Source organism: Columba livia, chromosome 16 (genome assembly GCF_036013475.1).
Source record: "Columba livia isolate bColLiv1 breed racing homer chromosome 16, bColLiv1.pat.W.v2, whole genome shotgun sequence".
NCBI classification, from domain to species: domain Eukaryota; kingdom Metazoa; phylum Chordata; class Aves; order Columbiformes; family Columbidae; genus Columba; species Columba livia.
The window spans coordinates 3,789,738-3,814,336 of NC_088617.1; the positions used below are offsets into that span (position 1 = coordinate 3,789,738).

At 41.7% G+C, this 24,599-nt stretch overlaps 1 long non-coding RNA gene across 2 annotated transcripts in view; it reads right to left on the reverse strand.

Annotated features, from left to right (window-relative positions):
- Positions 1–22,917, reverse strand: part of LOC110358955 (uncharacterized) — a 39,557-nt gene extending 16,640 nt beyond the window's left edge. The window contains exons 1-2 of one of the 2 annotated variants that reach the window (XR_010466535.1): positions 22,768–22,917; positions 22,557–22,651 (exon numbers count right to left, since the gene is read on the reverse strand). This is a non-coding gene — a long non-coding RNA (uncharacterized LOC110358955). The remainder of the gene's footprint in view (positions 1–22,556; positions 22,652–22,767) is intronic. The other variant, XR_010466534.1, reaches the window with a different exon arrangement.
- Positions 22,918–24,599: the final 1,682 nt, after the last annotated feature.

The window sequence follows — 24,599 nt, forward strand, 5'->3', positions numbered from 1 at the left end:
CCATTAATTTTCCTTTAGAGTCCCTCGGCCTGTTTGTCTTTTCAGACTCTTCATCAGAGGCTCTGATTCTCACTGGGGCTTGCTGGGTGCCCAGCATGGTGAGTATGCAGTCCTGGCTGTCACAGAATATTAATTAATCGTTCTAATAAATCACGTCACAGAAATATTAATTAACTCTTGCTCCAGAAAAGAGCTCGCCGCACTCTCCGTGGGCCCTTGGTGTACAAGCCTTGGAGCTGCTGGGAATGCATTGTCTTTTCAAACACGGCCCATGGACGTGATTAAAAGAACTGCCTCAAATCATCCCAACTTTCTTACTATTAAACAGCAGCTACAGCTCCTTCTCTTTTTGATTTTCTTTTCTTTTTTTTTTTTTTCTTTTTTTGAACCTGGCAGCCTTAGTCAATAAGCCATAAGCACCTAGCTAAGAAGAACTGCTGTCATCAGACAAAAAGGCCTCCAAGTCCACATCCCTAACAACCTATTTTAATAACAAGAGCAATAACGGGATTTATTATGCATGCGGCTTTCTGCAATCATTTCTGAAGAGAAAATTAGTTTGAAGCCTCAGGCGACAGTTGAACTCTCAGAGGCGCCTAAAATAAAATAAGGAGGGGGGTGGGGAGGGAGGGGGCTGAAAAAATAATAACTGGGGAAAAAAAGTGCGATGGGAAAAGTTATTGGAGTAAGCACGCTGGTAAACTTTATCTGTGACTTGCTCGTGTCCTCGGGAGGGAGGGTGTGATGGCTGGAGCCGTGCGGGTTTGCCGGGCTGCGGGTGCTGCAGAACACGGTCCCGCACGGGCTGCCGGCGGCACGGCCCCGGCGCCTCCATTTATGGCAGAGGTGGAGTGGCAATAAATTCCAGAGGGGCTCTGTGCCAAAGAGTAAATCTCAGCTCAGCCAGGGGGTTAGAATAAAAAAAAAAATAATTAAAAAAAATGTAAAAAATTTTTAAAAAAAGAAAACAGAAGAAGAGGGGCGGGGTGAGCTGCTGGAGGCAGGTTATGGGCAGCAGCAAATCCAGCACTCATGGAACATCCTGAGCTGTGCAGGTGTCTGCACCAGGAACCCACTGTCACAACATTCATACCTGCCTCTTTGCAGCCACCAAAAACCGCATCTCTTCCCAACCAGCTTCAGTTCCACCTTGAAACAGAGGTTTAGATGCTGGCACCAGCCTGTCCTGAGGGACCAGCAGCATCCTCCACTGCATGGATGGAGAGGGGATGGAGTTTGGGAATGGGAGGCAGATTCTGTTCCAATTCACACCAATGACCCTGTGTGCTTCTCTAACCAAGGGGACACAATTGTTCCCTCTAAAATATAAGCAACATCAAGGGAAAAGAGTGTGTACGTGTGTGTGTGTGTGTATGTCTTCCTCTGAGAAAGACAAAGCCAATTACTTTGTGTATATAAAACTGAATGCTGGTTGTTTGTTTTAATTCCAGGAGATATTTTTCCCTTCCTCAGGCAATATAGATAAGTGCTGGAAATAGTGTAGATCCAGCTGACTCTGACCAATGATCTCAAACCTGCTATTTGATGCTCCTTGTTTTTAGGGCTCTGGTTTGAGGACACATTAGTTTTACTTGAGCTCTGGAGTCTGAGGCCGCCCCTTTGGAACTGTAACGGGTGGCCAAAGAAAATAGTGTGTGGTTATTGTTTAAAAAGTCGTCATACCAGAAAAGTATATGATCACTTAAAGGCAAAAGCAGAGAGCAGGGTCTTCTGCTGGCTTCATTCAGGGCCTTGGCTAACCAAATAATTCCATAGTGATATTTATGGCTTCTACATAAAAAAGAAAATGGTCTGAAATCCTGTGGCTGTTTGGTACCCACATCTTTAATGTCTAACTGCTTATTCATTCTAAAAAGTGGGATTTAATAAGACAGTTATTGTATGTTATTTAAATACCAAATGATTATTAAAAACATATTTATTTATAACTACAAATTATAAAGTACTTGGGGAAGTGCAGCCAATCAAATCAGTGGACTGCTTGATGAATATCCTTTTCTAACCCCATCACTTTATATATAGAAAAGAGGTTGACTTATGCAGCAGGAATAAAACTAACTTAACTGCCTTTATGGGTCATTTCTTTCTTTGATGAATACTTGTAACTCCCTTTAACAGTAATAGGACCTTTTTGCTTTCCAGCTGAGCAGAAAATAAACAGATTTCACTGTAGGGGCTGTATTACCTTTTGGGGGGCTCTGAGCAAGGTTAAGTAGAGGCAGATGAAATATTCTCTGCTTTAATAAAGCGTGCCTAAAATAGTCCTGAATAAGATCCTCTTTCCCTCTTACCTGACAAACGCTGCCCAGAGGGTCCTGCCACTTGCACCGATCCCTGCCAGCAAAGCAAAATGTCGCACTGGTGAGTGAAGCCCCTTTTTCCCTGGCAAACTCCCACTCCTTGGGAGTCACATCTCAAAGCTGGACTGATAACGAATAGATCGTCTCTAGACGTTAACGTCAGTTAAGTTATATCATTAGTAAAGGCTTGGAAAAAAAAAAAAAAAGCTCTTTTTCTGACTTCTTTCCCAAATGCAAAGTGCAGCTGCTGTTGCCGATACAGGTTCTACGACTCCAAGCAGCTTTCCAAGCACAGCAGGCCTGACTCACAGCCAAAACCTGATACCGTATTTATGTCTCTGTTTAGGGAAATTAACCCCAAACAAGGTGGTAGCTGAAAAAGAAGACAATGAGAGAGGGGAGAGGTAACTTGTTCTTTAAGGAAAAAAAAAGGAAAAAGGAAGCATGTTAAGGCAGGCTTCCAAAGAAATGATGAGCACTTTGAAATCCTGGTGGCTTTATGAATTAATTTGCAAACAAATAGCTTGTACTTGTTTTGTGAGTTTGGTTAACGTTTGAGGGTTACACACTGAGGTGTCATGTCACCAGGAGGTGTCAGTCAGCAGGACTCTCCTGAAATCAGTGTCACTTCAGCCACTGGCACAAGATCCAGGTCAAACAGACACATCCCAGGGTGATGGGTCAGGGAAAGCACCAGACTTCACTGCACCAATGTGCTTTTTTCCATGGGTTGCTCTTTTTAACTTAGGCATTCTTTTATCTTATTGATGTTTTGATCCAAAATGTATTTTGATTCTCTATTACAAATTATTTGCAATTAACAAATGTGTCGATTGAGTTGCTGATTTAGTGTATCATCTTTTCCCCTCTTAGTATAGCAAAAAAAGAAGAAAAAAAATCCATTCCTAAACAAGGTCTTTAAAAAGATCTTTGTTATATTTCAGTAGCAATCTTGCTTTGGTTCAAAGAGAATACTTCTCTTTATTAATTAAGAGGAATTTGCTTAAGTTAGTTCCACTGAACAAACACTTCGTTTTGCCACGTGAGGCCAAATACTTTGAATTTTCATTTGCTACTGAAGCCCTGCTGGTACTGAATGCTGAACAACCGACACAGAGCAAGAGCAAGAGTGGGCCAAGTCTTGCGGCTTTTTATGGACACCTCTGTAACCTTCCAAGTATTTCTAAGATACCCATTCACACCAGCATCTAAGCTCCAGATGAATCATTTATAACAAATACATGGCCTGTTAAACATCCTTTTCTCTGCCCACAGTTAGTGAAAAATAAAAATATCTATTATCTTTTTGCGGTTTGCTCAAAAGTTGATGCTAACAAATTTCTTTTTCTAATTTGCTGTGTATAAAGCATAATGTGAAGTTGGTAATACAGATCATTAATGTCATTTCCCACTTGTGCCACTGCAGCTACAAGGAGGCTGGGAAGGGGGCTCTGCAGGGGTCTCACTGCAGCTCTCAACTTTTGGGGAGTGAGATGAGCCGAAGTCTCACAGCCAAAAAAGTCCAAACATCAGCTACAGGTTTGCTCCTGCAATGATGAGAATGGTTTCCACCCAAGTCCGAGGTGATTTGATTGATTTTGTCCTTATTTTACTGAGAGAGACTGGTGTAAAAATGGGCTGGAGCAGCAGCTGGCTGATCAGTGTGCTTTAACAGAGCCACAGGAAACAAAAAATATCACATCATGCCAGGAAGCAGAGCCTTATTCTCAGCAGGGTGGTTGTTCTGGAAAGAAAAAGTTCTGGTTTGAACAGCATTTGGACCTTGAGCCAGCCCTGTGCATCTCGTCTTGTTGAACTTGAGCAGTGCTCAAGGAGGGCGGGATTTAAAGCCGGGTCTGGATTTTATAACTCTTCAGGCTTGCACATGAAAAAGGGTCTGGCGTGATTTATACTGCAGCTCTGTGCGTCTCAGTATTTCATACCTGGGAGCTCTGCACAGGCAGATCGTGCACAGCCAGTTGATGCTCCAGCTGGTTTGGTGTCCAGGCAAAGCCACCAGAGTGCCGGGGCAGACATTCAGATGTGAGCTTTTGGACAACTAACCTGCGCTTAAATACCATTTACACTTATTAATGGAATCACAGTGGCACCTGGTACAGTAACTCCAGGGGATTTTGTGAAGTGAAGGGTGGAATAACTTTGCCAAAAGGCAAACTCTGAAGCATTCCCTCTTGTGTATTAAACATTCCTGTAGGCTCTGTACTTGCTCTTTCAGACAACACTTCCTTGGCTGGATTATTGTATATCACCTCTCTAACCTGCTGTATTAATTTCCATTGACTGTGAAAAGAACTTCTCAAAGAAGGAGGGAAGAGACAGAGGGAGTCTTTTAATCCATAAGGCATAGTTCGTAAAAGCACCTTGTTGTGTAGTAGCTGCACACAAGTGAAGAATTTGTCAAGAATACAGGGCCGCTGCTAATTGTCTGAATAAATTACAGCTTTGGAGCCTGGAAGCCACAAATCACATCACTGTAGCACTAAGCCATTTCTTTATGGAATTGGTTTTTTTATAACCTAGGAAAAAATACCCAAACTTTTGAGATGACTGCCCTGTGGGAAAAGTGAGAGAGAGAGAGAGGGTGTGCGAAATTTTTTGGCTCGGGGGGGTGGCTCATGGTCACTTCTGCAGTACAGACCCCAGCTCACTCATCCTTGGACTATTAGGGCTAGCCAGCCTCAAAGGAAAATATAACATTTATAACAAAGTACATACTAGAGATGCATGTGACATTCACTTTGCTGCAGATGACTTGCACAAAGCACTATTGATTATTTAACCCTTTAAGATACAACTTCTTCACAAGCATGGAGCAACAGGTACATGTCACCCTTGTCCACACTTGTCCGTTCTGATTTTTCCTGCCAGCTTTAGCTCTGGTAAAAGAAAAAGGAATACAGGATTTTTGTCATTTTCTTCTGAAGTATCTGGTTTCAGACTGTGGACTGAGTCCTGCTCTCACTCCTGTCATTTCAAAGACTCCTACTGAGTTCAGCAGTCTTTGGATGGAGGCAAGTCCATGTGCAGTAATTCAGTGTGGCACATGCTTTAAAGGGGAGTTTAGCTCTGTGTAGAGAATGACTCTCCAAGATAATTCCCAGTTCATACTGCAAACTAGACAATAAAGTGGAAAGTGCTCACTAGAGTTTCCTTAAGGCAACCTGAAGCTGTGCTCAGGCTTTTTCCCAGTTTATTAGCAGTGTTTGGCAAAGTACTTCAGGTTTCTTTGCAGACCACAGTAATTGGTTACCAGACACTAGAGGACAAGCTGCCTGATAAAATTCAGAGTCTGTAACGAGGCAGACAGGCATGATAACATAGCAATAAATCACAGCCGTTAGGGTATATTCCTGCGATGGCTGGCAGAGGGGTTTCGATCAGAAATCAAGAAGAACCTGTAGCTCCATGTCATACTCCCCATCATGGTCAAATCTCGGCCTGGATCCTCTCCAGGTGTCAGGTCAAATGCAGCAGTGAGGCCCACGCTAAAGAGAAGGTAACTACGGATGAAATGCCAGACAGGAGATGTGCTCAGACTTGTTCTTCAGAGGTTGCATTGAAAAGAAAAAAGAAAAACACACGCTAGGAAATTCTGTTCCTACACCAACTATCCACTAATGCATTGTATGAATAATTAATTGCAAGTCCTGGTAGTTGCCTGGGATCATTCTCTGCACAGCCCAAAAGTGGCATGGGATAAACACACATCACTGTGTCAATAAGTTGACAAAAAGCTCAGAAAGCTGATGAAAAAGTTCTCAATGTCAGCTGTGGTTCCAAAGCCTGCAGCATCTGCTTGGGAGAAGCAGCGTGGGGACAGTTGTGTTTTGCACCAATAAAGGAAACAGCTGTTTTTCCACCACCACACACACCCCCTTCTTCCCTTTTTTAGTAATCTCTGTGGGCAGGCTAGTCCATGGGCCAGAAGTAGTTAATGAGAAAAAAGCCTTTCTTCCAACAAAACTACAGCAAATCATTCACTTTAATGCACAACTACTTGTTTCATCATGTATATTTTCACTTGGACATGTTCTGTTCCTTCAAGATGCACCCTGCCAAAACTCTTCTTAAAACATCAGCCCTGTCCCCAGATCTGTCAAATCACAGCAGATCACTCCATCTCCGCTTGTTCATAAAGTTTCTTCCCCCTTCCTTAGAAGAAACTGGGGAGGCAAAATGCTGACACAGATGAGCAAGCATTATGAACGAGTGTGGCAGTTTTGACAGAGAGCAGCAGATGGCTGGATCCAAAAGCACCGGCCTCATATACAGAGGTCACAATTTCAAGCTCCATATTTGGGTTCTGTGGCTTGTCTTTTGAAGTGTGGAAAATTCTCTGTTTGAGAATGATCTGCAGGCACTTACAGACGTGTCAGTATGTGCAGCGCAGAGCGGTCCCTGGAGAATCCAGGTGCCAATAGGCTTGTTCACTTTTATCACTGAAATTACAGGATGAGTTGAGCCCAGCCTCTGGTGATGCCAGTATTGTTTAATGTTCTGTATTATGGATTTACCTGAAGGTGAATGATAGTCTGTTCGATTTCCTGTGTGTTTTCTTTGGTGTTCAACTTTTTCTAGATGCTTATCATCACAGTTGTAACACAAGGTATTGTAGAATAGGTATAATCATGAAGAAAAATATACCAAGGGCTATATTTCTTAACAAAAGCATAAATAAGAATCCTTTCTTTGTTGTTCTTTTTTTTTTTTTAATTCCCACAGCTAAAGTTGAAGGAACTCATGACAGAACCCCTCCCAAAAAAAAGCTGTCAGTATTCAGAGGTTAAACTGTGTATTTGTAATTATATAGATTTTTGTTGTTATTTAGCTCTGACCCTGCATTTTGGTGCGCTCTGTTGTTTGGTTGTGCCCATAGCACTGCGGGAGTTACTAGATGTGATAAAGGTAAAAAAATACCTATTGCAATCGCTTTCAAAGGGACCTAAATCCTGCAGGATCGGGAGGAGGATCATGGAGTTCTATCAGCTGCCATCCCTAAGGGCTGCTCCTCCCGGGGTACCCTGGTGCTGGGGGATGCAGAAATCAGCCACAGTTGGGCTCTGCAAGAAAAGAATACAATGGGGACTATTTGCCCTAAAGATTTGCACCTCCTTCAGCCATGCAGCATCCTTTCAAGCTCCCTATGCAACCTTCTGATGAATTCAGGCCTTTTCATACTCTGTGCACCAGGTGAGTTGCTCTGATGCCACAAAGGGACTTTGCTGCAGCCCTGAACATGCACGATACTCCTACACCTTTGTGCACCTTGATCCCAGATGCAAAACTCCCCAGGGCCAATGCTCAGGCCCTGCACCGCGAGCTGACTACATCTGCATCTTTATTCCTCACCCAGATTACCGCTGGAGCTGAACTTGCTGTTTCTACGTGGAACTCTTGCCGTTAAGTGTAACCGTACCTTTATCTCTGTTTTCAGTTTGGTGCAGAGCAAATTAATTCTTTTGGCAGATTTTTCCACTGTCAGTGGGGGTTCTCATGGTGCATTATCAATGCTCCTCGCCCTGATGATGCATAACACTAATCCATCATTAGAGCAAGAGTGTGCTCTGATGATGGATTAAAATAATTTATCATAAGAACAAGGGGCTATAATGTAACACTGTCAAAAGATGGCACCATGCAGAGACCAACAGATCAACGAGGAAATTCAGTACTGCTCATCGAATCAAGTGGATCTGCTGCCAAGAGGCTCTTCTGCAGCAAAAGTTTGGCAACCTGCAAAAATACCATTATTCTTCTTGCTGAAACAACTCCTTGCAGTGAGGGCAGTGATTTAAGGAATTTCTTTTTTGAACAACAAAGAGAGCATCCCATTCCTAGCCACCCCCTTTTTGAAACTAAATATTCCAGGTACAATTACAGATCATTTTTGCCCTGTGTGAGTCTTGATTTTTAAGACCATTCATATAGTGAAATGCAAATACAGCAGCTATTTAAGCCATCAGTCCAAAGTAGGTTTGTTGCAGCACGGTTAAGTGACTGAAAAAAGAGGATTTAAAACTCAGGAGACATGGTTATAGTTTTAGCTTTCTTTTGGAAGCACTACATCTGTAATTCAGCATGTCATTCCTGTCTAGGACACATTTGCTCAACTGTAGCCATATGTAAACCTGAATTCTTCAAAACTCTGTTAAAATAAGGATTAACTGAAACAACTACTTAAATGTGTTCCTGGACATAAGTTTGTGAAACTTGGACTAAAAGCAAACATTGTACAAAATGTTTAAGAACTCAGAAGTTTCTATTTCACTGCCCACAGACAACAATATTTTGAGTTGCCTCTAAGAGATGGATTGTCAAAGGTTCTCTGTCAGGTGAAATGCAACAGAAAATGGATCTGTTGAAAGAACGGACCTGATAATTCACAGAATCATAGAACAAGTAGGTTGGAAGGGGCCTCAGGATGTCATTCACTGTATTTGTGTCTGGAAACAAGATAGTATATGGATAATTATTTAAAAAAATATCTAAAAAACAGAGTGATCTTAAATTTTCCCTATGATTCCAGAGTACATGCATCTAATGAAGGAGACACTTGATAGGATGAATAAAAGTACCTCTGTGTAACATTGATTTTCCACAGTCTGAATGACAGCGCTTGCCAGTCCTCCTATTACTGTAATTGCTGGCTAAATGAACTACAATTGTATTAAGTGGTAACTCTGAAATATGTATGTACTGTAAAAAGGAGCTGAAGCATCACAAGCATAAAAATTTGATTTGCAATATTTAGAATAAATTCAGGGGATGGGGAGGGGGCTGGTTGTAAAGAAACTGTTTCAAGAAGGTGTGGTAGCTCAGAGAAGGCTGGGTTTGGGGTAGGTGGACGGGGAATGAGACACACACCCTTGGGGTCTCAGTGCCCGCTGTACCTGGTACAGTAATTCTGGTGCCTGCATCACTATGAACCCAGCAATGCCAGCAGGCACCAATTTAAGCCAGCCCACACTTAATCATCTGTTTAACAAACAGACCTGCAGGTCCAGCCTGACAAGCCTCAGCGAAGCAGTTTCACCTGCAAATACCGTAACACGGTGAGTGATGCACAACCTGCCCTGGGTTTCATAAATGAAAATCACTGGCAGTATATCTTTAAGCAAGCGGAGAAACCACCCGTTGCAGTTTGTGTTACACGTCTTGGTGCCTATTGAGAGCACTGTGTGGGCAGGGAAAGGAGGTACCGCAGGCAAGGCGGCTTCGATAGGAAATTCTTTGGGTCAATGCTGTTATTCCATACTATTTGCACAGAGCCCACGCTTTCTGGCCTCAGATCACCCTTTCACTCACTAAAAATTGTTCCTTCCTTACATAATATCAAACAAAATAATGGTGGATTACATGTTGCTTCAGACTTCACTGCCTTTTCTTGTTTCCTTTGACTGCTAGACACCACTCTTCTTAATAATAAAAGAATTACAGTAGTTTCAATATGACTTTTCATCTTGATATGTAAACTAATGATACTAATATTTGTAAAAGTCAAACTGAACTGTTTTGACTTATCCAAACCAATTGCTGCAGCATTTTGGTTTGCTAAAATTTGACATTTTAGTATCATATTTTGTTCTAATTTCAGATAGGAAAATTGTTTCCTTCCTGAGCAATTTGGGATATATTTGAGAATATTTGTGGATGCTGTGCTTTGGAATGTGACTGAAAAGAGTATTAACAAGACTAAAAACATAACAGAAAATTATCAAAATGCTGGCTGTTAAATTCTGTTGTGAAGCCCCATATAATAGAGCTAACATTCTCATGAAAAGTTTTCCGAGTGAAACTCTATAAAATGTCATCTCCTTTCTGTGAGCCTGATGCAATAGTGGGTAACCACATTCTAACCCAGGAGGACTCGCTGCCAGTTTTTGCAACAATACTGCAACAATACATTTTATTTCCAGGGTGGGAAGACAAATGGACCTTTGTGCAGAAATGCAGCAGAATTCCAGCAACCATTGACACAAAGGGCAGGCTCGCCGTTTTTCTCAGCGTTCTTGGCTGAGTCCTGAACGTACTCGCTGAAAACGTTACAGTAACATTATTGTAAGCAGCAGGGAAATAATCTACCCTCAAAATCTTGCATGCTGTTCCTATTTAACCAGCAGCAAATTGATTGCTTGGCAGGGGAAGTACCCCCCCGCTTTCCCTTACTGGGGAAACTGGGAGCAGGTCTCCGCAGCACCCAGCGCGGGGTGTTCACCGGGTCTGCGCTGCCCGTGCCGGAGCATCCAGGGCAGGGACTGACCCAGGGCTGAGCCGCGCTGGCTTGGCAGCCCGAGCATTCTTAAGACATGGCAGTTTTGTGCCTTGGAAACAGCCCATTGTGGCCACTGAAGCAAAGATGCCAATTAAAGCCATCCTCAGGGCAACCTCGGCTTCCCTGGCAAACCAGGACCAGCACCAGGAGCTGCAGGGCCAACGTAGAGAAACACCGACCAGCCCGCTCACTTCAGTCAGAGTCACATCTGGGTATTTCAAGGCTTTACAGGAGCTGAGACTATCCCCGGAGGCTGCTGTAATAAAGACATTTCCTCATTGTCTTAAAAACTCTGCTTTACCTGAATGTGGTAGAAAATTCTTTTCACTGTGCTCATCTGCACTGGGACACTCAGGGATGTTAAAACAACTTTGCTAATCCACCACAGAGATTGTGCAGGGTGCAATGCTGATCCCTCAACAGGACAGAGACCAGACATGCTTTTCCATTTTTACATTAATATTGAGTTTGTTTATCTAAACTTCCTGCCCTAGCGATGCTACACATGCAGCTTGCTTGGATGGGTGAAAGGATGGATGGATGGATGGATTTTCAAGAGGAGCAAAACTCTCAAAACCAACTATAAGCAAGGATTTTATGTGCTATGCCTCCCTCCTCTCAGTGTTTAATTGAGTCATCTGTAAGCATTTTGGTAGGTCAGGAATGCAATTAAATAGCCTGTCTATCGTAAAATATTTGAGCAGCAATACCTGATAAAAATCATCATTATCTTGGAGTAATTGACCACATCAGATAATTAAGGTTCCTGAGGCAAAGCTTCACCCCAAAGGAAGTTCAGTGATATTAGAGCACTGCTGCAGAAGTCAAGACTATGCTAGTGTTTCCATTATAAGCCTTATATTTTAGAGCTGTGTAATTCTATCAGTAAACGCCTGTAGTCTGAGACTGTATTCATGATTTAATCTCTTTTTTTTTTTTTTTTAATAACAGAGTAAGAAAAAGACAAAGTATTTTGGTCTAAAAGACTGAAAAAAATCCTGCTGAAAAATGAAGTTTGAATAAGGCTTCACTTAAAAATAGAAAAATAAAAGAGCCAAGATTACGTTCTATCTACAGCCTGAGAAGGGTATAACAATTAGCTCAGCAGCTCTCCAGTGCTATGACTGCTTTCATAGTTCAAGAGCAGAGATAATGTCCTTGTTTTCTTGATAGTTCTAAATATATACATCTAGGATATCTTTTTTCCCAGGCAAAACCAGAAGCAGCTGTAAGAAGTAAAGCAGAACACAACAGGAGCCCCTGGTCTCAGCTGAACAAGTGGGACAAGTATTTCTCCCTCTCTCAGACATGACATAAGCAATAGCTTTGTCACAGAGCTAGTGACAAATGGAACGTATCCTAAACTTCACTTTGAATACAGGGGTGCCACATCAGACCAAAGCAAGGTCCACCCACCCTAGGGTTTGTTTCTGACAGTGGTTGGTACCGGATGTGTAGGAAGGATTATAGGAGCAGGGCACAAGTGGAGTGATTTCTCAGCATCTGGTAATCAACAATTTAAGGATTTCTTCTGCTATATTATTCCTTTGGATCGGAAGCTTTCTTGTGAATAGTCACCACTTGTGTCTCAGTCTCTACTTTGAAACTCAAAAAGGTGAAAAAGCACAAAGTGCTGGAAATTGAAGACTGTCATATCCTCTGCTTTGTACATCTGTACTGCTGAGTAAAAGCATCAAGGAGGGAGCTCAAAGCCTGGGTTGTCGCAGGCTTCACAAGTTAGTTGCCATCTCAGCCTGGTTTGCATTTGACCCATTGCAAGACAACTATCTGAGCTTTTAACTTTTTTTTTTTCCCCTATGACATCTATTCTTCGAATTACTCTGCGAGAGTAAGGAAGATATTTGTACCCCATTTAAAGGGAGACAAGTGGGATGCAGATACTGACATCTTCAAAGTGTGTAGGGATTCTGCCATTTAATATTGCAGACCCTTGCTGACTTAAAAACTTGAGTTTAGACCAAATCAAGATCAGATTTTACTTTCTAAAAGAGTTAAGATGAGTAGCACCCAACTGTATTGGAAGTACAAGAGGTAGGATTAAGTAGCCTGGCCCAGGTCTTGCAGAGGTTTTGCTCAGATCAGGGACTGAAATCACAGTTTTCATTCCCAAGACTTATCTCTCTTTGCCTAAACAAAAGGTCAAGCCATTCTTCTCTGATTTAAAACAGTTTTTTCCCCACTAAGTGATGGGAGTTCAGAGCAGGATGTTGTATATATTGAAGCCTTCTCATTTTGTGCACTCAGTGGTGTTGCTATTTTGTGCTTTGCACAGTTTCATTCCTCTGGAGTCACTCTCAAAACTCTTTGATTTTTTTCAATATCTCAGTACCCTTTAGGATTATTTTTGCTGCATATGTGTTCTGATTTTTTTTTCTGAAAAGTGTCTTAGTGAAAAATATGCACCAGACCGCTCTATGTGAGTAGCCTTCAACGCTGAAGATCAATAACAGTTTATTTGATCACTGACAGCAAATGCTCTTTCAATTAAGCAGGTCACATAAATAACTTTCTGGTTCCAACATTATTTGGAAAGGTTGAGTGTGAAATAAATGTGATTGGGTTGGTGGTAGAAGTCCCTCAAACAAATTGGAGTAAAAAGCCACCTAAGTACGTGGATGCTCATGCTTGATTTATCAGGAGGGCCCAAGACAGCCAAACTGGGTTTAGAATCCTCCATAGAGTACGCTTTTCTACAGATTTTCAGCACTTTGCTGATTTTAAGAAAGAGCTTGTCTGCATGCAACACAGGCTGACATTAAAAACACCAGATGTGGTGTAAAGTCAGAGCTCTTTCAAATCAAACAGTCTTGTGACAAGTGAGAGTAGCATCCTTATAACCAAAAGATACAGAAAAGCACATGGGAAGTACACTGAAAAAAGTGGAAAGCTACGAATGACACTTCATCATTGAAAAAAAAGTTTACACACAAGCAATAACAAGAAATCTGTATTCCACAATTGGGGACCTGAACCAAACAGTAGAGATTAATGATCTTTAGGAGTGTTTAATATTGAAATCAAAATCCAGAATAAATTTCTGCAGTTGTTCTTCAGAAATATTACAAGCCCAAAACTTGATCAAAGCCCTTTTGGATATTTTATTGTTCACAAAGCAACATGAATGGTCCTTGTTTCATTTGAGTTTGGCCCTGCAAATGGTGCTGCTGGCCTTGCCCCTTTAATTTTTCCAATACCTGGTTTCTGTGGAACAAGTTGTTGGGGGAGAAACAGATTTTGCAGCTGCTGAGAAAAAGATCAGAGAAACCAGCCTTGTTTAAAAATTCCACAATCAATTTAGGAAAAAAAAGAGTAAAACCCCAGGAAACTCCCCAACTTCACTAAGAAGTCCTCAGTTCAAAGATGCTGTACTAGGAGGAATCCACAGGATCTGCCTGTCAATAGGTTTCTTAGAGGGAGGATTTTTTTTCTCTGTCTCTGCCGTTGAGAAACAACTTTATAACTGCAGAAGGTGAAACTACTAACAGGGGCTGTGGGGAAAGGAGGGTCAGGGATGGAGTTAGTGTCCTGAGGATGACTTGCCTCTGAAGTGCTGCTGTTGATCTCACAGCTGCTGAAGGTTAGATTAAAATAATCTGCCATCTCTTAGGGTCCATATCTGCAGGGTCTGAGCAGCCCCAGGTTGCACAAAGCAGCTTGTGGTCCTTTGGACCCTGAACTCTTGGTTGTTGTAGTATGACTTTAATATCATCCCAAGAAGCATTAAATGGGCTTAACTCTTCACAGTCAATACACTTACAGGTACAGAGCAGTAGGTTTCCAAAGCAGTCCCTGAAAATACTCCATAAGATATCCTAACTAATATTACTTGTTTTTATTTTCTTCGTCTTCAAAAAAAAAATACCCCTCAGTGATAGAGCATCTACAGATTTAAGTTTCCTGCATCACTATGGTGGGGCATAGGAGTATAGATGTCTTTAGCTACAGGGACAAAGCAAATTCCAGTCTGTGCACCCCTATTCAGCCACAGCAGGGTGAAGGGGAGGTGCATGTCCGGTGCTCTCTTACCACCATAGAGCAAAGACTGCATGATCAAGGCAACCGGTGAGTGTTGGTCTCCTCAGCACAGCCTCCCCACTTCTCGTCATCTGCAGCTAGTGACAATGTTTAATAGCCCCTGCTGTGTTTGTCCTCTGGGATTTAGATCGCTTCCAGAACTAACTGGTACTTATGGCCTGTGCGATGTCCTGTAGACGTGCATCCCACCAGGAACGAAAACTTTTTTCTTTCAATTTAGCTCTTACATTATGAGTAACAGTGAGTAATCCAGCTATGACTATGATTCATTACTATCTCAGGATTGCTTGGAATATGAAGAAACCAGCTTCAAACCCTCTTTGAGTGCCACTTATCCCAAAACACTTTTGTTGTTCATGAAAAACCAATGCTGAATGGCAATGCAGAGACAACACTTAATTTTCCAGCACAGGAGCATGATCATCTTTGCACAAATGATGTAGGACAAATGCTGAATAGAAGCAAAATGAGCATGCAAATAACCCTGAGCACCAACTGGGGTTTCAATGCCTGCAGAACTGGGTGTTCACACAGGATCTTGCAGGCTCGTCTCGGGGAGGTCTGAAAGCTGAAACTGGCTCCATGCCAAAGTACATATTCACTTTTACACATGCACTTAAAAACAACGACAAAAACAAACCCACAAAAACCATCCTTCTTGAGGATCAGCCTAATATGATGAATAGTACACCTGGCCATGGGTCAAGAGATTGACTCCAAGCTCAATTACTTATGGAAACTCTGCATGCCTCAGTTTCCCCTCGTCCTATCTGCTCATTTTTTCTAGTTACACCAGCGCAAAACCATTTCCAGTCTCATCTCTCTTTATGTGTTCAGCACTACAGGGATGAGATCTCTGTGGGGAAAGGGACACGCTACCCTAATCCAAATCATAATAACGACAACTGCATGAAATTGATGGCCTTTTCTGCAATTTCCCTTTCACTAACTTTTATACTAGCCATCACAGCTACAAATTCCTTAAGTGACAGCACCTATTGCCCTGTCATTATTATGCATAATAATAATTTAACTAAAATAGCAACAGAAAATGTGCATTACACAAAATGAATTTAAATTGATTTTTTCTTCTTTCTCAACGCTTATTACTAATTGGTATTTTTAGAGCAGAGATTCATTTTCATACACTAAAATTAATGGGCCATATCAGCGGGTGTGAATCAGGATAGCTGCACTGAATTCAATGGGTCCTATATAATTTACTGTAGCAGTGAATCTCACCTACTATTCCAAAGAGCATTTTCTTTTTTGTAACTCACAGAGTAATTGCATTTTCAGTATGATGTCCTGATCCTGCAAATAATTGTGCAAGACATTAACTTTATGTAGATGGGAAGCACTGCTGATGCCATTGCAGCTGCTGGTATGAAGGAAGTTACAGTTTTGCAGGATTGGAACTTAAAATACAAATGAAGCCAGCACAAAATCTAATGTGTTCACAGTAACATTTTTTACAAATGGCCGCACTTAATCTGTGGTGCGTCCTAATACCCAAAATTTATGAAAATTATGTTGTACAGTAAAATGGCAGAAATTACAGTTAGGTTGCTTAATACTTTTTAGTATGAAAGAATCTCCAGGTTTTCCCCCTGGAAGCTTTGTATCCCACATTGTCTGCAGCAAGTCTTTGAAATCCAGCAGGGGGATAACCTTTGGAATAAAGAAGTGCTTTCTTCCTTAGCCCCCAAGAAATTCCAACTATAGTTTTGCTGAGATAGTGTGTTTTGAAATAGCCAATTCACTTCTTGCTAGAAAATTTGGCAATGAGTACTGATTGAAATAAGGATTTAGAAGACTTGCCCTTCCCTCCCTCCCTTTCCAAGAAAAGAAATCCTTTGCTACCGGGTATCCTGGATTTCAAATGGGATGTGTGTTAGCTGATGTGCTAGCAGTGCGAGGTTAAATGCTGCTGATGGTGCACAAAGGACAGGGTTACAAGTTCTTTACATAACAGGAAAACAATCCTCTTAAGGAACAAAAAGGAGAAAATTGAAGTTGCAGAATTAAGCAACCAAAGTTTACAAATTATTAGATCTTCAGGATCCTACAGTACCTGACCATCTTAACAATCCTACACACACCATCTTCAACACAAGGATCAAACCCCCTCCTTACTACCACTGCTGAAATATCAAGTGTATATGATGGGCACAATTAACGTAGTATGGGCTTGAGTTTAGCATGGAGATAACACTGTTTTCCCCAGTTTTTGTATGTAATATATACATTACCATGTACTTTGAGTTTTTTCCTGCTTTGAGGCAAATTGAGTTTGACATTTATACAAGAAGCAATAAAACTGATGCAGTCAAAGTATATTCCTAAAACAAGTTCAGTAATGTCTCTTCCAAACTACATTTGAGTTAGTGGAATAAATGCCTTTTCATGTTTGCAGTTGAAGTACCGGCCAATTCTGCCAAATGGTTTTTGGAAAATTGCCTTCAGAATTGACTTTCCCTGGGGAAGATTTGCTTCTATGGAAAGCAGAGATACTGGGAGAATTTGAAAGAGAGAGAAAGCAAAAGGGAAGGCAGTGGAAATAGGTTAAAGGCTAACTTTAAACAGGTGGCTTTCATTTCTCTTTGCCCAAATTGTTCTATAATTTCTTACCCTAAAACTTTCTGGTTAACTAGAGCAAATTTCATTTCAGTGAGAGCAGTTCCATGTTAAACCAGCTTTGCTATCACCTCTGCTCAGGATGGACGTTTGTTTCTTTCTCTGTCTCTCTGGGCTTCTCCTTTCCTAGGAGCAAATGCAAGTTTGGGAGTCTTGTAATTCTGATTCAGCTTATCCATCTGGAAGTCCTGAATAATTTTGAACCCCATGGATATGCTTCATCTCAGCTAGGAAGGGGAGAGGCATGGACCTTTTTCACCAAGCAGTTGGTGTTAGCTGACTTGAACAGAGATGCCAGTTTGCATTCCCATTACTCAGTTTTCCTCCCCTATCTAATATTGTGCAGAATGGGTGCCCTTTTCTCCAGTTTGCTTAATCTATTTTGCTACCTGAAGACAAATATCTACACAGGACAGTCCAATAGCTATTGAAGTGTGGTTCAGTTTACATATTTTTGGCTACTTCACAAGTTGGTAAGCTTTGGGAATCAGCAAACAGTCATGGTACAGGGAAGGAATCTGCTGTTTCATAGGTGTTGAATGATATTTCCTAGTAGTCCACCTATGGATGACCTAACAGAAGGAAACATATTGCAAGTGTATGTGTCATATATGATCAACCTCAATATATTTATTTTATTATAAACAACATTTTGCATCTTGGATTTTGGAGGTGACATGTAAGCAGAAAAATTTTGCACACACCGCAACTTTCAGATGCTCCAACTTGGCACTCTGAGATGCAGATCCTCTACAGCAACATGCCTTCAACTCAGTGGGCAGAGCTGCAGCAAAAAAAAGGTTCCAGTGAGGATTGCTAATGGCAGCGTTTGCACTGTAATTTCTGCTCTGCTGTTTTGGGACCATCCCCAAATAGGCATGTTCATACTGCCCAGTTACAGTGTTTGCTCTGTGTCATTTGCTGCTTGCAGTTCCTGAACACCCAGAGGCTGTTATGACTTTAATCCCAAACTCTTTGAGATTTCCTTCAGGGTGTTGAGGCACAGCTCCCTTCTGCCCCACAGACTGCATGAGGGGGATTGAGCCCACACTTGAGGCTCTTACTCATTACACTTGACATCTTGGGTTTGTGATGGCACCCATGAAAGCGATACGAGCAGCTAGGAAAGGAGGAGGGAGTTTATTTTTGGATTGCACCAAGAAAACAGCTGCAATGTTTTCTCAGTGGCAGAAGAGCTGTCCCAGGACAGAGGGAGGCCTGTCTTATAGCCTCCAAATTTTCCCCTCTGAAGAGTTTCAACCTTTCAAGACTCCGCCTGTGCAAACCTCCAGCTCATGTGCACGGATGAACGTAACTCTAGAGCATCGTGGAGGAAATCAGAACTATTTTTATTTTTGGTTGAGTAAACCTTTAGCATTTAACAGTCAGGTGTTTATTTCACTTCCCAAACTGCCTCCGGCTCCAGTAATGCTTAGCATGATCCTCTTCTCAGGGAGGGGATTGAGTTAAATGCTCCCAAAACTGAGAGGCCCGAGGAATCACAAACTCGTACCCACTGCCACACATCCCACCTCAGCCCCCCTCCTTCCTTGCTCCGGCCCTTCTTGGAAGGAACCTGACAGGAAATATTTTAGAGGTAGAGAATTTTCAATGAAAATATTATTTCTCCATCTGCCCACTTTTCCACCCTCGCAGGTTGTATGGCTAAGTGACATTTAGGAATGTGTATCCTGCAGGCCACTCGGTCGCCTGTCTTCTCACATGTTGCTTTCCTATCAGGAGCACATCAAGGCACCAGGTCCTTCTGCCTCCCGCATGTCACAGGAGACACTTGGCCTTTCAGAGCATCTCTGGGCTTTTTTGAGTCATTTCTAACCTCAGGGGCTCCTGTAAATGAAGGAGGTTTACCCTCTTTTTGATAAGCTTCCTCCCAGCTTTCCTGGGAGGCACAAGCAGGGTGAGGTCCACACTGCTCCAGAGCTCTGGGATTAAAAAAACCCAACAACCTTGAAACCTACAGAAAATTGGCTGATACTGCATGCATGGAGCTATTCAAACCAGATGCTCGCATGCCTTCCTGCCCACGCTACCTTACCCACACTGATCCATTCCTAGCCTAACAGGAAGCTTCAGGTTTTTGTACCTTGAGCCATTTTCAACAAAAGCCATACCAAGAGAGGGACACGCATGTGCTGTGATGACCTACGAGAGGCTGCAGTCAGCAAGAGACACACTGGCTACTTCATTCAAGGGCTGCCATGTTGCACTTTTTCCTTGGGCAGGCTAAATTTATTCCAGCTGGTTAGGAAGTGTTAAAGGAACATGGCTTGACAAATAGCATGTGTCTAAGAGCAAAGAGGAAAATAATTTAGGTTAATTTGTATTGGGGATTAACACTGGAGGAAAACATTAGTAATATCTCAACACATTTCAGCTGTGCCACCATACCCCTTTTGAACTGTTTTTAAAAAAGTAAATCTGTAGCCTGTGTCTAATTCTGTCTTGCTCTTCAGCCATGTTTTCTGGTCAGAACAACTCCACATTGCCTCAGGTGTCCTGTGTCTAAGCCCCTCATCCCTAATTCTTGGTTGTAAAACTGCATCCTTATCAGTATTTCTAACTCGCTCTTGATCGAATCTTTCCAGTGGTTCTAACTGGAACATTGTGATTTTAACTCATCCTACCCATGAAAACATAGGCTTAGAGCAGCAGTCACAAGCAAAGCTGTAGCAGATGTGGGAGGAACACCTTGTCCAGAACCCAATTGAATGTGTCTAGCCTTGGCAAGAGGAAGGTCAGGTCCAGGAAAACTATTTTATCCTTATTCCAATAAAACCAAAGCAAAAAAGTCAGAGGTTTGGAGAGGGCTTCACTTTTGAAGCTGGAAATCTCAACCCATACATCAGCAATTTTTGAAGAGTACTGAATATGCCCTGAAACTAGTGAAATATGTGATGTTCAGCTGTTGACTATAAATCTGCAGCTCAGGGCCCAGAACACCAAAGGGTCCTGGTGAGGTAGGGAATCTAGGCTACCATTTTGATAGGTTCCAGGAAAGCAGGAATTATCCAGCCTGGACTTGCTAAACAGTGATCACTTTGCCAATGTTTCTGTTTATTTTTACTTTAACTGCTGATTGCACTTCTTAGCCACTTATTCCCATTTCTCCCCAAGTCTCTTGGCAATTACTATCTTCCAGATAGAGACTGGTTGCACTCACACTCGAATTGACAAGGTGGTGTGAAAACTGCTGAGAGGAGGTTGCAAGGAGGTTTTAAAAGCTCCTAACCCTCAAATTACCAACTAATGATACATAAGGCTCAAATCCATGACCTTATATTAGCTTAATTCCACAGAATCTCACTGGTCAGATAAACCAGGCTGATCAGAGATAATGTTTCACACTCAGAGGTTATGTTTCCACGATACTTTTTCATCAGTAGTGTATCCAGTGCTTCTGGTGCCTACCCTGGCAGTATAATGCAGTGGCTGTGCTTTATGGTGGACCACCAAAATGATTTTATTTAGAAAGAACCAAGGAAAGATTTGTTTGTACCCCACAGGCTGATGTAGCAGCATAAGGAAGCAGAAAGAGCTGTGGCAGATGAGTGGGATTAAAATTGGGCAACCTGGGGGAGCTTCTGACCCCACATCACCCACACCTGTGCTGTGGTGCTTTGCTATTGAGCCTGGCTCTTTCACACCCAGCACACATCAGCCAGTGCAATTAAAGGCAGAGGAAAGACACATGTTAACAATTTTCTTATTGCAATGTATCGGGGTTTTTTTTATTACTTTTTACTCCCTGCAAAATGTGATTACTCATTGGCAAAAGTTTGAAGCTTGGTGGCTTTTTATAATGAGTAAGGAGGAGAAAAATCCCTTTGGTTTGTTACATGAGTTCATCAGAAAGGTGATCTACCACATAAACACATACATCCCCCACTCCTTCCCATACCCATGCATTAGCTCACAGCTGTGTGGATATAGACTTTGAGAGCTGAATAACCCATTAATCTCCATGTGGAAAATCAGTAGATTGAAAATAATTAGCTGGGTATGGGAAGAAGCAAAGAATCAGACAGCTGTTATTTAAAGCATGACTTAGGCATGTAGAAACAAGGTATAACAAGACATACAGGGAGCAGAGAAGGGAGGGGAGAAGGACAAGAGGACATGAAAGAAATAATAGAGTGGTGAATCCAAAGGTGCTGAAATGTGTGTTTGTATATAACCCTTTCTAAGTAATTCCATACAAGCAATGAGGACTGTGGAAGAATCAGAAAAGCATTTAGAAGGTGCAGCTCACTGGATGAAACTGCTCACTACCAAGGCTGAAGGGCTCCAGTAGTCACCAGCAACAGGAAAAAGGAACAAAACTCCAACCATTGTCAGCAGGCATTGTCAAAATCATATTCATCTCTAAGTAGGCAGACAGCAGGGTCTGCTACAAGAGTCAGAAACAGCAGCAGGATGGACACAAGAATGGGCCACAGTTACCCTGTATAGTCACAGCAATGGAGACACTGAATAGGTCAGGCAGAATACAGCCCTCTCCTCCCTCCTGCTTCATGTCACATTGACTCGGTGACAACTGCTCAATAAAAACACTCTGAGAGAAACAAATTAAGGGAATGAGAAGAATGTGCCTCACCAGAAGGGAGACAAAAACAACAGCACACCGAGACAGATCAGCAACGTACCAAAGTGTTCATAGCTCAGCTATAACAGATGGTCTTATGAAGGGATATCCCAGCTGAGCTCCTGAGTGCATTATTTTTAGGCTAAGATTTAACACCCATGTTCCTGTTCAAACCAAGGATTCTAGTTTCAGTTTTGAGTTATGAATCAACAGAAGTTTTGCCTTTTGCCCCTTTTTTTTCACCTTTCCATTTTGCTTGTAGTAGAATCCTCATAGGGTCCCTTATCACAAAAAACATACAGGACCTGAGCTAGAAAACTACCAGACAAGCTACAAGCTCTAGAAAAAAATCAACACAGAGAAAATTCCTTACAGAGGCAGAAACTGTTTACAAAGAGAGATTAAAGCAGAAACACTACAGGCCATATCTAGGATTATTGTTCTGGGAAGGATGCATGTTAACTAGATTAAAACATTTCATTTGTTCAGAAAACAGCAAAAAGAAGTACCTGAAGTATCTCCCCTTTCCTTCAAACTACTGACCAGAACACAAAGCAGGTACCCAAGTCTACCAAGAGCCTAAAACATGATCTTTGAGAGACATTAAGTACTTTATGTGCCACATTAGTATTTAGTTGAGCCTTACCTTCTCCAAGCAAATGTTCATAGACCTCTGCCAGTCCACCTGAGATGATGCTCTGACTCTCTCAAGGAGACACCTATGTCCACCTATCATTATTTCTGTGTGCAGAGAGACACAACATGTAAGGGGATACCTCATTTTTATACTAATCTAAGCAGCAAATACAACAACTGGTATAAAACTGTACAAAACAAAGAATAGAACAGTCATATACTTAGACACAAGTAGACCTGAGAGCTTCCCCCTTTGTAGCTTCAAGCACTGATTAGCAAGTGCTACCACCTGCAGTCTCATTAACCTGATTAGATTCAGGTCAGAAAAGGACCCACCCAGCTCTGAGCTAACTTTGGAGATGTGTTTGAGGAGAAGCTCTATAAGCAGTTGTCCAAAAGCTGGTGACTTGTATCCAAACAATGAAAGAAACTAAGTTTTCATGTCCTGGTGTTGCCCTATCCTTGATCTGTAGAGGAAGCTGGACTTTAATATACATTTTCTTGTTAGGTGGGAGTTGGTTTCTTCATCTATATATTGTGCTTTCTCAGGATAATACTACTTTTCTTCTCTTTTAATTTCACTTTCACTGACTGTTCAAAGCTGGAGTCTTGCTTCCATGTGATTTCAAGCCTCTGAAAAATCAGGATCTGGTTCCTATAGACCTCTACAAGCATCGTGAAAGCTAGAAATGTGAGGTGATTGCAGAGGAGCTTAATTCGATCTGCTCAATCTAATGAAAAGCTTTCTAAATACAATCAATATCTTCTTGTTACTCTATGCTATCAACTTATATTTCAAGATTTAATGACATATCTATGCTATTTCTCCTGATTTGCGGGAATATTCTTGGGGCCTTATCAAAATGTATTCACTATAGTGCAAAAGTCAGTTTTACGATTATTCAAGTGTAAAGTTATATCTTTAGATGTAGCCTGATGATAGGGAAGAGAGAGGCTGCGATGGCATAGTTCGGATCTGATTTCAAATTTGGGGTTGTTGGGATGTTTATTTTCAACCACTGCAGCCACTTAGACAGGGAAAGCACTTAAATTCCAGGTTGTGGGTTTATTCTGGGACTAGGCTGTTTTAGGAGAAAAAGAGAGGAAAAAGAGGTGTTTCATCTTCTCCACTTTATAAATGCAGTGTTTCACAGGATTTTTCATTTTATTAGGTAGGATGACAATTCCTTCTGCCTTTCTTATCATATAAAAAAATCCGAATATATTTGCCCTCCTCACTTAACTCAAAAATCTGTATGCCTGCACTTCTGTTGGGGGAAGAGATAAGAAGTTGAATAATTCTACTCTGAGAAGGCTGCTTTTAATACTTTGGATGGATCTATTTGACTAATAACAGAGAACAGGACAAAAAAAAAAAGAGTTATAATAGGAAATAAAAGCACTTGTCAGAGAAGAAGAGGATAAAAAGGCCATCTGAGTTTTAAGAATGAAGTCTATGCTAGTTCTCCACTTGGACTCTGTGCTCTAGGAAATCAGCGAAAATGAGAGAAGAAATCCAACAGGCTCCAGAGAGTAAATAAACTTGACTGTGATACATGAACCTCATTAAACATAAAAATGAAGGACTAAGAAAAAAGAGGTTAGAATAAGGACTAGGGTGACTCGGGCAAGTATAAGAATGTCGGCAAAGGTTGTATAAGGTTGAGGATGAATTCTGGCCAACTCCGATCAGCTTAAAAATTGTCCCTCAGCCCTTCTCCCCACCTGAAGAGAGGCTGCTCTGGGACCAAAGCAATTCTGGGGTTGGGAAGGCTCCAGCATCTCTGCTTGAAGCAATAACTATGTTCAGGATTATCCTTTCATTGTGTTTCTACTTCACTGTCACTTCAAGCCACTTAGCAAAAATAAAATACAATTAAATTACGTGAGAGAAAAAAAAAATCCTGGATAGAAGCGAATCACCAGACATCTGCTTCTGAAAAGCAACAAATTCCCCCGATACAGCTCTGTCTGGGTGACAAAGCCCAGGACGTGCTGAAAAGCGCTCTTTGGAGTGCAAGTCTGGACAGCTTTGCCAAGCCTGGGGAGCATC